Consider the following 13,021-nt stretch of genomic DNA (forward strand, 5'->3'; position numbering starts at 1 on the left):
CTTAGACTCTGATGAACGTCAAGCTGAACGCTTCATATTTGGGTTAAATCCTCGCATCAGAGCCTTGGTAAGCATGTGGAAACCATCAGCAGTAGCCAAGGCAGTCGAATGTGGTCGTTATGTAGAAGAACACCTTGGAATCAAAAAAGATATGGGGCCAACAGGGCCTATCCAACCAGGATTTCCAGGAAAGACCCCATGAAACTTCTTCAGAGAAGGTCGCTCGAGGCCACCTTACGGTAACAGGTTTACCCCAAGAAATGTGGGGACAAGAGCTTCCATGGCAGTAAACACTATAGCCGCGGAATCATCAAACACCAGTCCATGGACATCTCGAGGGACTGCCAGTAGAGGAAGAAATTCGAGAGGAATCAACATGAGAGGACGAAACTCGTTCTCTAGAAATTCACGTCCCGATTCAAGAGGATCAACGCAGCTTAATTGTTGGGGATGTGGGGGACTGCATTTTCAACATGACTGCCCAGAAGCTTCGTCGAATATATTGCATAGGACTGGAAAGGGACCAATATCAAACAATCGAGGTAATCATAGAATTCACGCAGTAGTCGGCAACGACCAAGCAACACATCAATCCACTGTAGTGGAATCTTCAGGTATTATCAATGGTATAAAACTCAAAATCTTATTTGACACTGGTGCCACAGATAGTTTCATTTCATCATATGCATTGAACAAATGTGGGTTGGCAGCTCGTAGACAAAATGATTTCCACCAAGTGGAACTGGCCTCAGGAGAACTCCAAACTGTGGGCTTGAGTGTGGATCAATGCAAAATTGACCTAGGGGTCTGTGCGACTAAATTGAAAGTTTATGTCACAGCCTTAGGAACGTATGATTTTATCATAGGTATGGACTGGCTAGAAGCTCACCAAGCTTGGGTAGACTGTTATGGGAAAAGGATTCTAGGCATAAATGATGAAGGGGAAGTAATCCAAATCCAAGGAATCATGAGGGAAGTTTCCTTACGCTACATTTCAACAACGCAGATGAAGCATTGTTTAAGGAAAGGTTGTCAGGCTTATGCAATTCAAGAAGTAAGCCATGGAAAAGGGCCATCCTTAGAATAATATCCGGTGTTAGCCGAATTCGCGGATATATTTCCAAAAGAACTACCTGGATTACCCCCGGTAAGAGAATTGGATCTCACTATTGAATTAAAACCAGGTACCCAACCAATCTCTAAAACACCTTATAGAATAACAGCTCCAGAACTTCAGGAATTGCAAATTCAATTAAAGGAACTACTGAATATAGGGCATATTCGGCCCAGTTCATCACCTTGGGGCGCTCCTGTAATTTTTGTGAAGAAGAAAGATGGATCTTTAAGATTATGCATAGATTATCGAGACTTGAATCGAGCTACAGTAAAGAATCAATACCCTATGCCTCGAATCGATGATCTTTTCGATCAAATGAAAGGAGTTGTTGTCTTTTCAAAAATTGATCTTCGCTCAGGATATCATCAGCTAAGGATTTCTGAAAATGATATTTCTAAGTCTGCATTCCGGACACGTTTTGGACACTATGAATTTACGGTGGTACCCTTTGGATTAACAAATGCACCAGCCGTATTTATGAATCTTATGAACAGTGTTTTCCGTGAATATCTTGATCAATTTTTGCAAGTCTTTTTATATGATATTCTCATCTATTCCAAGAATGAGAAAGAGCATGAAGATCATTTGCGGATAGTATTGTCCTGCCTTAAAGAGCATCGGTTATATGGAAAACTATCCAAGTGTTCATTCTTTCAGGAAAAGATTCATTATTTGGGTCACATCATATCAGGTGAAGGGATTTCAGTAGATCCTGAGAAGGTAAAAGCGATCATGGATTGGCCAATACCAAAAAATGCACATGAGATACGAAGCTTTATGGGTTTAGCCGGTTATTACCAAAGATTTGTGGAGGGATTCTCCAAAATCGCAAAGCCAATTACCACCCTTCAGCGTAAAGGTGTTAAGTACGAATGGACCGAGGAATGTAATAAAGCATTCTCTGAACTCAAAAGACTACTCACCAGTGCACCAATCCTAAGAGTCCCAGACATGGACAAAGATTTTACTGTCTGTACTGATGCATCCAAACAAGGGCTGGGTGTAGTGTTGATGCGGGATAGAGGAGTGATAGCATATGTTTCTAGAAAGTTAAAACCTCATGAAGAACTCTATGCTACTCACGGTTTAGAACTAGCCTATGTAGTGCTAGCTTTAAAGATTTGGAGGCACTATCTAGTGGGATGAAGTTTTACACTTAAAAGCGAACATCAAAGTCTACAATACTTGTTCACCCAAAGAGACTTAAATGCCAGGCAAAGGCGCTGGAGCGAATTCCGAAGTGAATATGACTTCGAAATATCATACATTAAGGGAAAGGAAAATGTGGTAGTAGATGCTTTAAGCAGAAGACCTCGGATATTTTCTCTCATACCCATTAAAGTAGACTTAAGACAACGAGTACTGGATCATCTTATAAAAGACAGCTACTATTTAAAGGTAAGAGCAGGTCTTGAAGGTAATAGGGAAAAAGAATCTAAATTTGAGGGATATGAATTAGAAAACGATGGGATCTTACGATTCCATGAAAGGACGTATATTCCTGATGATAAAGATCTTCGAGATACCATCCTTGGGGAAGCCCACAAAGCAGTATATTGTGCTCATCTTGGAGTAGGGAAGATGTATGCGGATACCAAGAAGCTCTTCTTTTGGGTAGGCATGAAGCGTGATATCACTCAATTTGTTGCAAAATGTTTGGAATGTCAGCAAGTAAAGGCAGATCATTGTCACCCAGCGAGCCTCTTACAACCCCACGACATTCCTATGTCTAAATGGGAGACCATTTCGATGGATTTTATCACTGGAATACCTCTTACTTCTCAAAGACACAATGCCATTTTGGTAGTGGTGGATAAATTAACAAAAAGCACCCATTTCATTCCCGTAAGAGATACCTACGATGTTGCTAACGTAGCTCGAGTATTCATAAATGAAGTTATTAGATCTCATGGAGTACCTAAAAATATTATATCTGATAGAGATTCGCGATTCACCTCTAGATTCTGGACTTGTATGAAAACAGCCTTAGGTACTCAGCTAAATTTAAGCACTGCTTACCATCCTGAGACTGATGGAAAAACTGAAAGGGTAAGTCAAGTACTTGAAGACATGTTGCGAATGTATGTGATGGATCGGCAATCACATTGGGAAAAGTACTTACCCTTAGTCGAATTTGCATACAACAACAGTTACCACAGTTCGATTGGGATGCCTCCATTTGAAGCTTTATATGGCAGACCTTGCAGAACTCCGTTAAGTTGGGATAGGTTAGAAGATCGAGTGATAATAGGACCAGAATTAATCCATGAAATGGAAGCACATGTAAGACAAATTAGACAACGATTAAAGGAAGCACAGGATAGACAAAAGAGTTATGCGGACGCTCACCGAATTGATAGGAGGTATGAAGTAGGGGATCAGGTCTTCATCCGCATCAAACCAACTAAAAGTACTATTCGATTCGGAAAAGAGACAAAGTTGTCACCCCAATTTATTGGACCATTTAAAATCATGGGAAGAGTTGGACCTGTTGCCTATCGTCTCGCCCTGCCACCTCACCTGCATAGAATTCATAATGTATTTCATGTTTTTGTATTAAGGCATTATATAGCTGATCTATCTCATAACCTTCAATGGAAGGAATTGCAGGTATCGGACGAGGGAGTCGTAACGGTCGAACCATTACGTATACTGGAACGTAGGGTTCGGCAGCTGAGGAACCGCCTGGTGGACCAAGTTAAGGTCCAATGGGACAAGTATAGTCCTGGATCAGCAACTTGGGAAGATACAGAGGACATATGCCAAAGATACCCTAATCTATGTCAATTTTGAAGAACTTTAAACTATGTTTACTATATATTTACTTCACTACAATCAGAGACTCAAAAACATTTTGAATGATTATGGATAAACGAGAAATTTTGTGGCATAATATATGTTAATTCCTGCAGGTACATGGATACCAAAACAATATATGTGGTTCATTTTACTAAATTGTAGTTGTCGAAGTAAAGTTAAGACAGTTGAATGATTTTACTTTCTATAGAAATTAAGATATTATAGATCTGATTTATTTATACATGTCAATATGATCAATGGGATAGAAATCAGGAAGTGAATACATTCTAGATGAAAGTCAAAAGACATGCATGGAATATGGAAAAATATGTTGTACTGTAGTATCATAAATGAATTAATAAGGGAATAATATGTGAGTTATTTTGAATATGCTGATGTGCATTTTACGGATGCATGGATAAGTGTACGATTGCAGGTAATAGACAGTTACCGGGATGACCACGTGATGACAGAACCTCAGAAGAATTAAAGCTCCAAGTGATTCTATGATAGGGTGTTAGCCCTAAGTTCTATTGGGAGGGGTGGAGGTGTTGCCCACTGTTTATCCTCCGAACCTTGGAGTCATGGGAGGACTGTGCGAGTCACGCTCCCCTAGACGTGTGATGATGACTGTCGGATGCCTACTAGGGATCAGGTCGGTATAACCGACGCTGTCACCTTAGAGTTTATGAATGGTCGAGTCAGTAAAATTGACGCCATGGCATACTCCAGTAGAGGACGGATAGGACGGGAGCGGAAGAGATTAGGAAGGATAGGTTGATTTTAGAATAGCTTGGGAACCTGGATGGAGCACGATATATCCATTAAAATCATAAACCTAAAATTCTAATTTTGTTTTAGTCTCTTGATATTAAAATAAAATTTTAAACTTAAGAAGGGGGTACTAATTACTATCATAAGTAATCAGATAAGATAAAACTCTAACTTCGGGACGAAGTTTTATGAAGGGGGAGTGTATGTAACGACCCATTTATAAAAGTTAAGAAATAATAAAAATAATTAATTAATATAAAGTTATAAACTTTATATTAATGTTAATAAACTTCATATTTAAAATATATATGTAAATCAAACCTTATATTAAAAATGGAAATCAAACTTTATAATTTAGAATTTGAATACCCAAAATCAAATACATTAAACGTAATAGAATTAAAGGCAAAACCACGTAAATAAAGTGACTGAGTCATAAAGAACTGAGGGATTAGCTTTTGGTCTGAGAGACGTGGACAGGAGCGTGGCAACAGGGAGGGAGGCGGTGGTTGCATGAGGGAGGGCGGCCACCGCCAAGCCCGTGGTTAAAACCGGAGGTCTGAACTGAGAACGGGGGGGAAAAAGAATGGAGCTAGAAACTAGAGGAGGAATTCAGCAGTGAGAGAGGTCTGGCATTGGAAGAGCTTTAATCCGTTTGAGGTTCTGGGCATGGGCGACAGTGAGCTTCTGTTGGGAAGCTTACTGGATTGAGCAGCCAGGCTTTGCTCAGTCTAGGCTGGGTGGAATTGGTTTCCCGGTAATTGGTATTAGAAGCAACCACAACGCCATCAACAACACCAGAGCAACACCAGAGCAGGCAGCAGTTCAGGTAGGTGTCCAAATTCTCTTACTGTATTTCAGTTCAGTTTTGGTTCTTACTGTATTTAGTTCTGGTTATTACCGAATTTCAGTTTATGGTCTTTACATTGATCTTGAAACGACCATGACTTTGTACTTTCAGATATTTAAGTTCTGAAATTTCAGTCTATAATAGCCCTCTGAGTCTTCTTTCTAACTTCGTAAGTCTGATCGCAATTGGATTCTTGAAGAAAGATTTATTCCCAATCTCCCGCAATGACCTAATTATAGACTAGTTTAGTAGAGTGAACTTGTACGACATGCCACATGTCACTTTTTCAATCTTAGGTTCTGAAAATTATACCCAAACAAAATACAGTTCATCCAATTTCTTTAACTTCTTACGAAATTTCAATCTGATGCTCAAAGAGAAATTTATGACGAGTTTCCCAAGGTCCTATTTAGGATGTAATTCGAAAGTCTACAAAACCCTAAATTCCTCACATCATATATCCGAAAATATAGCGAGACAAGATCTAAAATTTGGACCCAAGGTTCAGACTGATTTCTTCTCAAATGGGTTTTTTGTTTAGGTTCTGAAACTTTGTAGCGAAAAAGTTATAGAAAAAATTCCACGATGACCTATTTTAGATGAAATTATGGAGCTTGCAAAAACCCTAACTTCCTCAGATCATATATCCTCAAAAATAGCAAGACAAGCTCTGAAATTCAGATCCGAGGTTCAAAGATATTTCGTCTCAAATTGGTTTTTCTTTTAGCTTCTGAAACGTCGCCGAAAAAATGTTATAGAGAAAATTCCATGATGGCTTGTTTGGAGCAGCGATACCCTAGAATCTAAAGCTTTGATATCAAATGTTATGAAACTGGCTCACAAAAAGATAGAAAAGATAGATCAACACCTTAGAATTCAGCCTCTTCGAGGGAGAAACCTCCTTTACATTACACAAATGAACAATTCTTGGATGATACAAATGACAAGACCTCCTTTCTATATATAGGAGTCAAAGGGGTCATAATATAATTAGAGCCGACATAACAATAATAATGTAAGGGCACAATAATAACAATAGTGGGCTTCTATGGTGCACAATAATAACAATATGAGGACTACATAGGCACAACGATATAATAAGGGGGTTGTACTAATAACAATAAGGGGTTACACTAGTAGTATAGGGACCTAACACCCTCTATTGCTTGACTTTCAACTTTCAGTTCTAACAGAGTTGTCTCGGGAAGGCACCTAAACTTCACTTTGGGAAACATAGAATATTGGGTGTAATAACCCAATTTGAAAATTACCTCTTTCAAAAATTGTAAATCTTTTCCTTGTAATTATTATTGGAAATGTAATCACAATTAATTTCCCAAGAGAAAGGGACCCAAATTCCACAACTTGGGTTGAGGATGTTGCTTGGGAACTTGGAGGAAGTAGTCCATTTAATGAACACTATGGACTAATTGGTTTTGGCTTTAAATGAAGTTGACTGAAAATTAAATGGAGCTAGAAGAAGTGAACGGGTCTCTTCAAGGAGGAGAGGGCCATGCTTTATTGGATAATTTTACAAGAAAGAAAGGATAAGAAATTAAAGGAGAGTGGGTTGTGCTGGCTAAGGGAGTTATTGGTCTGGGTGGGCACATGGAAAGACAAGATTAGATGGTTGAAAAATGACATGGCGGAGAGTCTTATAAAAGGGGAGTAACAACCATGAGAGAGGAAAACACAGCAAGAAGACAAAAAAAAAGGGAACAATTCGTTTTGGGACGATGGTCTCCATGTGAAAGAGAACACAACAATGGGAAGCAACCAGTGTGAAGAAAATAAGTTTTGTATGGGCATTCAAAGTGAAAATAGCGTGCAAAGTTATTTAAAAATACTATTGGAGGGGATTTCTCATTTGGTTGAGCAATGGAAGTGTTGGTTGGGTACCTCTCAAGTGACAGGTAGTAGTCTCTAGATTGCTCGTTTCAGATAAAGGGTGGAGGTGGGGCAGTCTCTGGATTCCATAATAGTTGGTGTTTTGCAGAGTATACTCTTTTGATTCTTGGTCAAGGAGTGTCTTAATTCCTCCCATTGCTTTTTTCCATGCTTACCAAACATTTTGGCGTGCTTTGGATTCCCAGGTTAGGGTGGATCCACTCAAAGCATTATTGGATTGGTTATGGATTCATTATAAGTGTGTTTCAGATTCCCTGTTAGGGTGGAGCCATTCAGGGCAGTTATTTAAGTGTGGAGGTGGATTAGCCTATGGATTCCATTGTATTTTCAAATGGTGGAGGTGGATTTCCATTTGGATTCCCTTGTATCACTGAAGGATGGAGGTGGAGTAACCTTTGGATTCCCTAGTGTAGCTGGTTTGGGAGGGATGGGGATGGTGTTATCTTTGGATTCCCTGGTGTTGTGAGAAGCTTTGGTTGTTCCTTGAAGCACTTCTCCTCTCTAAAATTTGGCTCAGGGGTGATAGCTACAAGAAAGATTGGTTGCAACTCATTCGAGGTTGGGTGGAGAGTTGAATTCCCAATCTTGGTTGCTAATTTATTTTTGTACGTAAGATAAGTATTTACTTGTGCTTCATATGTTTGAATGATGTGTACATCTTTACTATACTAGTTAAATGCTTAGATTGATAGTGAGGAATGGGAAAATCCTATGTGAATGTGGAATGTTGATTCCTATATTATTTTACTAAGGAAGTGGTTGAATTCCTACATGTGTTTTTGGGAGCTTGAATTTTAGTGATTTTCTAGTCATGATGAGATGGTGAATATTTGTGCTTACTTCATTCAAATTGACATGTATGGTTGGTTGGCATGCTTTTCTATCGATTCCATCATTTGCGTTGAGTATGTGAATTGCATGGAATGAAGGAGATACATATTTAAGATGTGATAGGGAGTTGGTCAGGTTCCTGTTGACAATGTTGGACCCACCAACATGTTAGGGGATTTCCCCTGTAAGAAGTCCCAACTAGACCTCAGACCATTTGGTGTAGGAGTCCTAATAGTGGGTCGTACGGTATCACCTTGATCGCAGTTGCGCACAGAGGCAAGTAAGGTGTCCTTGTTGGTAGCAAGGGTGTGACATATGCAACAAGTCAAGGAAGGTGCATGAACGGTTCTAACACACGGAGGGCGAGGTGAGTGCGCCCTTTGGAAACCTGTGAAAGCATGGAGTTAAGAAGGGAACACATGAGCAAAGATGCATCACAAACTCAAGGGAAAACAAGCTTGCAATCCAAAGTGATGGTTAAACCAACAACACATTTTAGTAAGATTCATACATACATATACAAAAAGAGAGTATACACACATGTGTAAGAAAACATATACATATATCAGTTACAATAAACAAGATAACTGAAATACAATATGAAATATGCATGAAACATGTTGGCTTTGTTATATTAAGAAGTGAAAGTTCCAGTCATATAATACAACCATGACCAACCACTGGTTCCAACAGTGGAACATTACAGTCACTGCCACCTACTCCTCCAAAGAGATATACTAGCTCTGCACAGTGGAGAAGCCAAGGCTCATTACAATACTCTCCAAGATTCTCTAAGATACTCCTATCGGAAGCTTGGCTAACCAAAAGCCTCTACAATGAGTTATGAGGTACTATATATAGCAAAGGGTGGCGTGACCTTTGACATTCCCCTTTGTTGACTGTTCACCTACCTTCATGACTCTTCAACTACTCTATGACTGTTACATTCAGCTATTGACACTTGAACTTCCACTTGACAAGACGTTACATACAATCTGCACATGTACCCATGTGAGACAAAATAGGATTGAGCAAGCCATGCAAGACATCACCAAGACTCAGAAAGTTGTGGGAAGACCAACTCTTTGGCATCCTTGCAATGATCGACGATTGTGGATTGATGCCAAGCTTGGTCGTCCATGATGGTGTCCGTGTGCTCAAAGGTGACATCCTGTTGAAAGTGAACTCTTGCCTTTGTTTCATCTAGGTACACTGATATGGCTCCTTTGTCCAACTCGTCTGAGATCCATCCATTGTTTAGGACTCTGGATACTGTTTACAGGGATGATTTTCATCAGATCAATTACAAGGGCGCAGATCTTCGGCACGGAGGCCCTAGGGAGCCATGGCATGATGCCCATTCTAAGATCCAGGGCCCTGCTGCTTACGATGTGGTCACCAATTTTACTCAGCGCTGGACAAAACAGGCCGATCCCACACTGCTCCTAAATCTTGAGGATTTACCGAGGTCGATCCCACACTGCTCCTAAATCTTGAGGATTTACCGGGCCTATTGCCGCCTGGAACAAATTTTGAAGGTCCGGAGACCTGGAATGTTCAGATCTTTAGGTCTATAGACGATGCTTCAGTGGTACCGACCATAATACTCGGGGGCATGAATTCCAGCTCGATGAGGGGATGTCAGGCACTCTAAACTCGGCGGCATGAATTCCAGCTCGTCCCTGACCGCTCAGGGGATGTCAGGCTATTTTTTTGTCAAGGAATGGCAGTGAATGGCAGAGAATGTCAGGACTGTCAGGGGAGGGTGGCGGAGAAAGAGGGCGGCTCAACTAGAGGATGGTGGCAGAAGGCAGAGAGATTTCCGGTGGCCGGAACCGAACGATTTTCCGGCCGGTGCCGGAAAACGGGCCATTCTACAGCCTAGGTAGACTACTCCTAAGAAAAGTCATCAGCAATGCATTCGCATCACTCTGCCCACCCCTTCACTATGAGTAGCTCGCTCAGCCCTTCGCCCCTTCCTATGCGTCCTGCCCCTAAGGCAGGAAAGCAAGCAAATATTGCCCGCCAAGTCTCATGCATATAGGATAACTACCATGAAACAGGGAGAGTAGATTGCTAGCGTGTCAATGATAGTCCCACTTCTTTCCTTGACTCTGCTTAAGCCTTCTTTCTTTTAGAACCAGGCAAGGCAGGGCAGATTGCTAGCGTGCCACTTATAGCCCCATTTCTTTCCTTGGCTCTGCTTGAGCCTTCTTTCTTTTAGAACCAGGCATGGTAGATTGCTAGCCTAGCACTGATAGTTCCACCTTTTCCTTTGTTCTGCCTTCTTTCCTTTAGAACCAGGCCAAGCTGGGCTCAATTGGCCTGCCACTCATAATCCCACTTTTAGAACCAACCATGCCAAGATCTCTAAACCAGGTGGGCTCGATTATCGATACAAGAAAGCTAGAGAAGCTAGGAGCAGAGTTTGGGAATAAGAGACCGATAAAAACACGGGGATAAGGCTATCGTAATCGACAGACTCGACTATTTCTGCAGAGTTATTGCCTCATTATAGCAGGGAAAATGACGGTAGATTTTGGGGTTAGTAGATATATTGGGATTAGGTATCTCCTCAATAGGCTTTATAACTTTTTGTCAAAAGTAAAATTGTAACAATTTTTTTCTCTAAATTTTCACAAATGGAGAGGAAGGCTTTCCATAAATAACTATGATTTGTCTATTGAGATACTCTATTGGGATTAGGTATCTCCTCAATAGGCTTTATAACTTTTAAATACAAAAGTAAAATTGTAACAATTTTTTTCTCTAAATTTTCACAAATGGAGAGGAAGGCTTTCCATAAATAACTATGATTTGTCTATTCATAAAATCAGTTTCATAAAGAACAAATTTCAATCAATTTCCTGAAAAACAAATTTCAATCTGTACATTGAAAAGTTTGTGTTAATCTTTAATAAAAAAGAAATGAGAATTTCGTACCTGTGATACCTTGAGGTGAGGTGAGAAAGAATTTGGAATTCCTCTTATCTCTGTCCTATTTCCATCCAGATTTTCATGACCTGAAAATCATGAACCCTTAAAATTTAGAATTAAATTATGTCAACCAGTGAGAAATTATTTCAGACACTATCCATAAGAGCAGCAGCATGATTTCTCTTACCTTGACACAACATCGATTTAGTGCGCATTTCCAGCCGTAATGATCATCTTGGAAAAAATACGGTACGCTGCCAAAACGCAGAAGCCATAGTTCAACAAGCAAAACTAAGAGCCCAGACGTTACAAATCAGTTCCAGGAAAAAAAATACATGGCATACATTCAGGCGCGTGAAACAGAAACGTCTCATAGAGGCACGCACTTCAAATATAATGAAATTCCACTATAACAAGGGAATGATCACTCCAATACCGACAATCGAAATATAAAGAAATTCCAATGACAGGAGAAATTCCAATGGCGGTCTGAATATAATGAGAAGAGGAACATGCAGATTTTAAATCAACGGAGCTGTGAGTTGGCTTGGCTGAATGAAGGACGGTTGGAGTGAGCGGATGCCAGGGTGCCTTTTTAAAGAAATTTAAATGTAACCGCACAACCTTCTAAAAAGTGAATTTTATCGGGCATTCATCCAAAAGACTTGATTATTATTATTTGCATTCCATAGCATCTTAATATGTAACTTTTTCAAAGAAATTTAAAGGTAGCCGCAACCTTCCAAAAAGTGAATTCTATCCGGCGTTCATCAAAAGAATTGATTAGTATTATTTGAATTCCATAGCATCTTAAAAGAATTGATTAGTATTATTTGAATTCCATAGCATCTTAAAAGAATTGATTAGTATTATTTGAATTCCATAGCATCTTAATATATAGCATCTGTAAATTCAGTCTAAATGATATAAACATTTCATGAGCCACTTTTCACCGTAGATTAAAAAAAACATAATTTATACAAATATTACATTTTACATCTTGAATTTAATGTGTATTAATTAATCTATATAATTTAATTTAATTTGGTTTTAATAATATTCTCGCACATAAAAGTTATACGCTTATTATTTGGATTTATGATTTTTATAATATTTTCAACCTTGACCCATTTATTTGCACTTAATTATTAATTACCGCTGACAATGGCAGCTGAGATGATGTGACACACCTCTTCTTGTAGCGAGTCCATCTGAGAGACAACGCTCCCTCGTTCGTTCATCTCATAGCCAGCGCAAGAGAAAGGGTTTTATTGCCTCTGACATCGTATTCATTGGGAGTTTACAGAGCCTCTATTTTGTTGTTTTCAGTGTCTCATTGTTTTAACAAGCATTCGTTTCGATGTTTCCCTGTGTACCACGCAGGAGCTGTAATTTCATATGAATTTTTCAGTTAAATCCATAAACACTATAGATCTCCTCGTGGGTCGAGGGTATTACCGAAATTGCGTCAAAATCTACGTCCGAAGCAAACCACTACCGTTGCTTTCCTCTGGGGAGCCGCCATGGACAGGGTAAACGAAAGCTTATCAATTATAATAATCATCTCTGCTTATCAATTATAATACCTATAATTCTTCGAGCGACGATTTCAACTTATAACAATCGAAAACAATTTATTTATAATCTTTTCCGTTCAAAAACTATCCGTACTGGCTGAAAATGCCTCCAGGCCCGACGAATTTCACCAAGTATTTGAAATAGATTCATCCCTAATGTCCTCCTGCCGAGTGAAAATGTCAGAAATTACTGTACCAGAACCACGTATTGGGGTTCAACCGACTATA

The sequence above is a fragment of the Pinus tabuliformis genome, chromosome 5_2 (assembly GCF_031772625.1).
Source record: "Pinus tabuliformis cultivar Carrire ecotype Pingquan chromosome 5_2, CPIR1, whole genome shotgun sequence".
In the NCBI taxonomy this organism is placed as follows: domain Eukaryota; kingdom Viridiplantae; phylum Streptophyta; class Pinopsida; order Pinales; family Pinaceae; genus Pinus; species Pinus tabuliformis.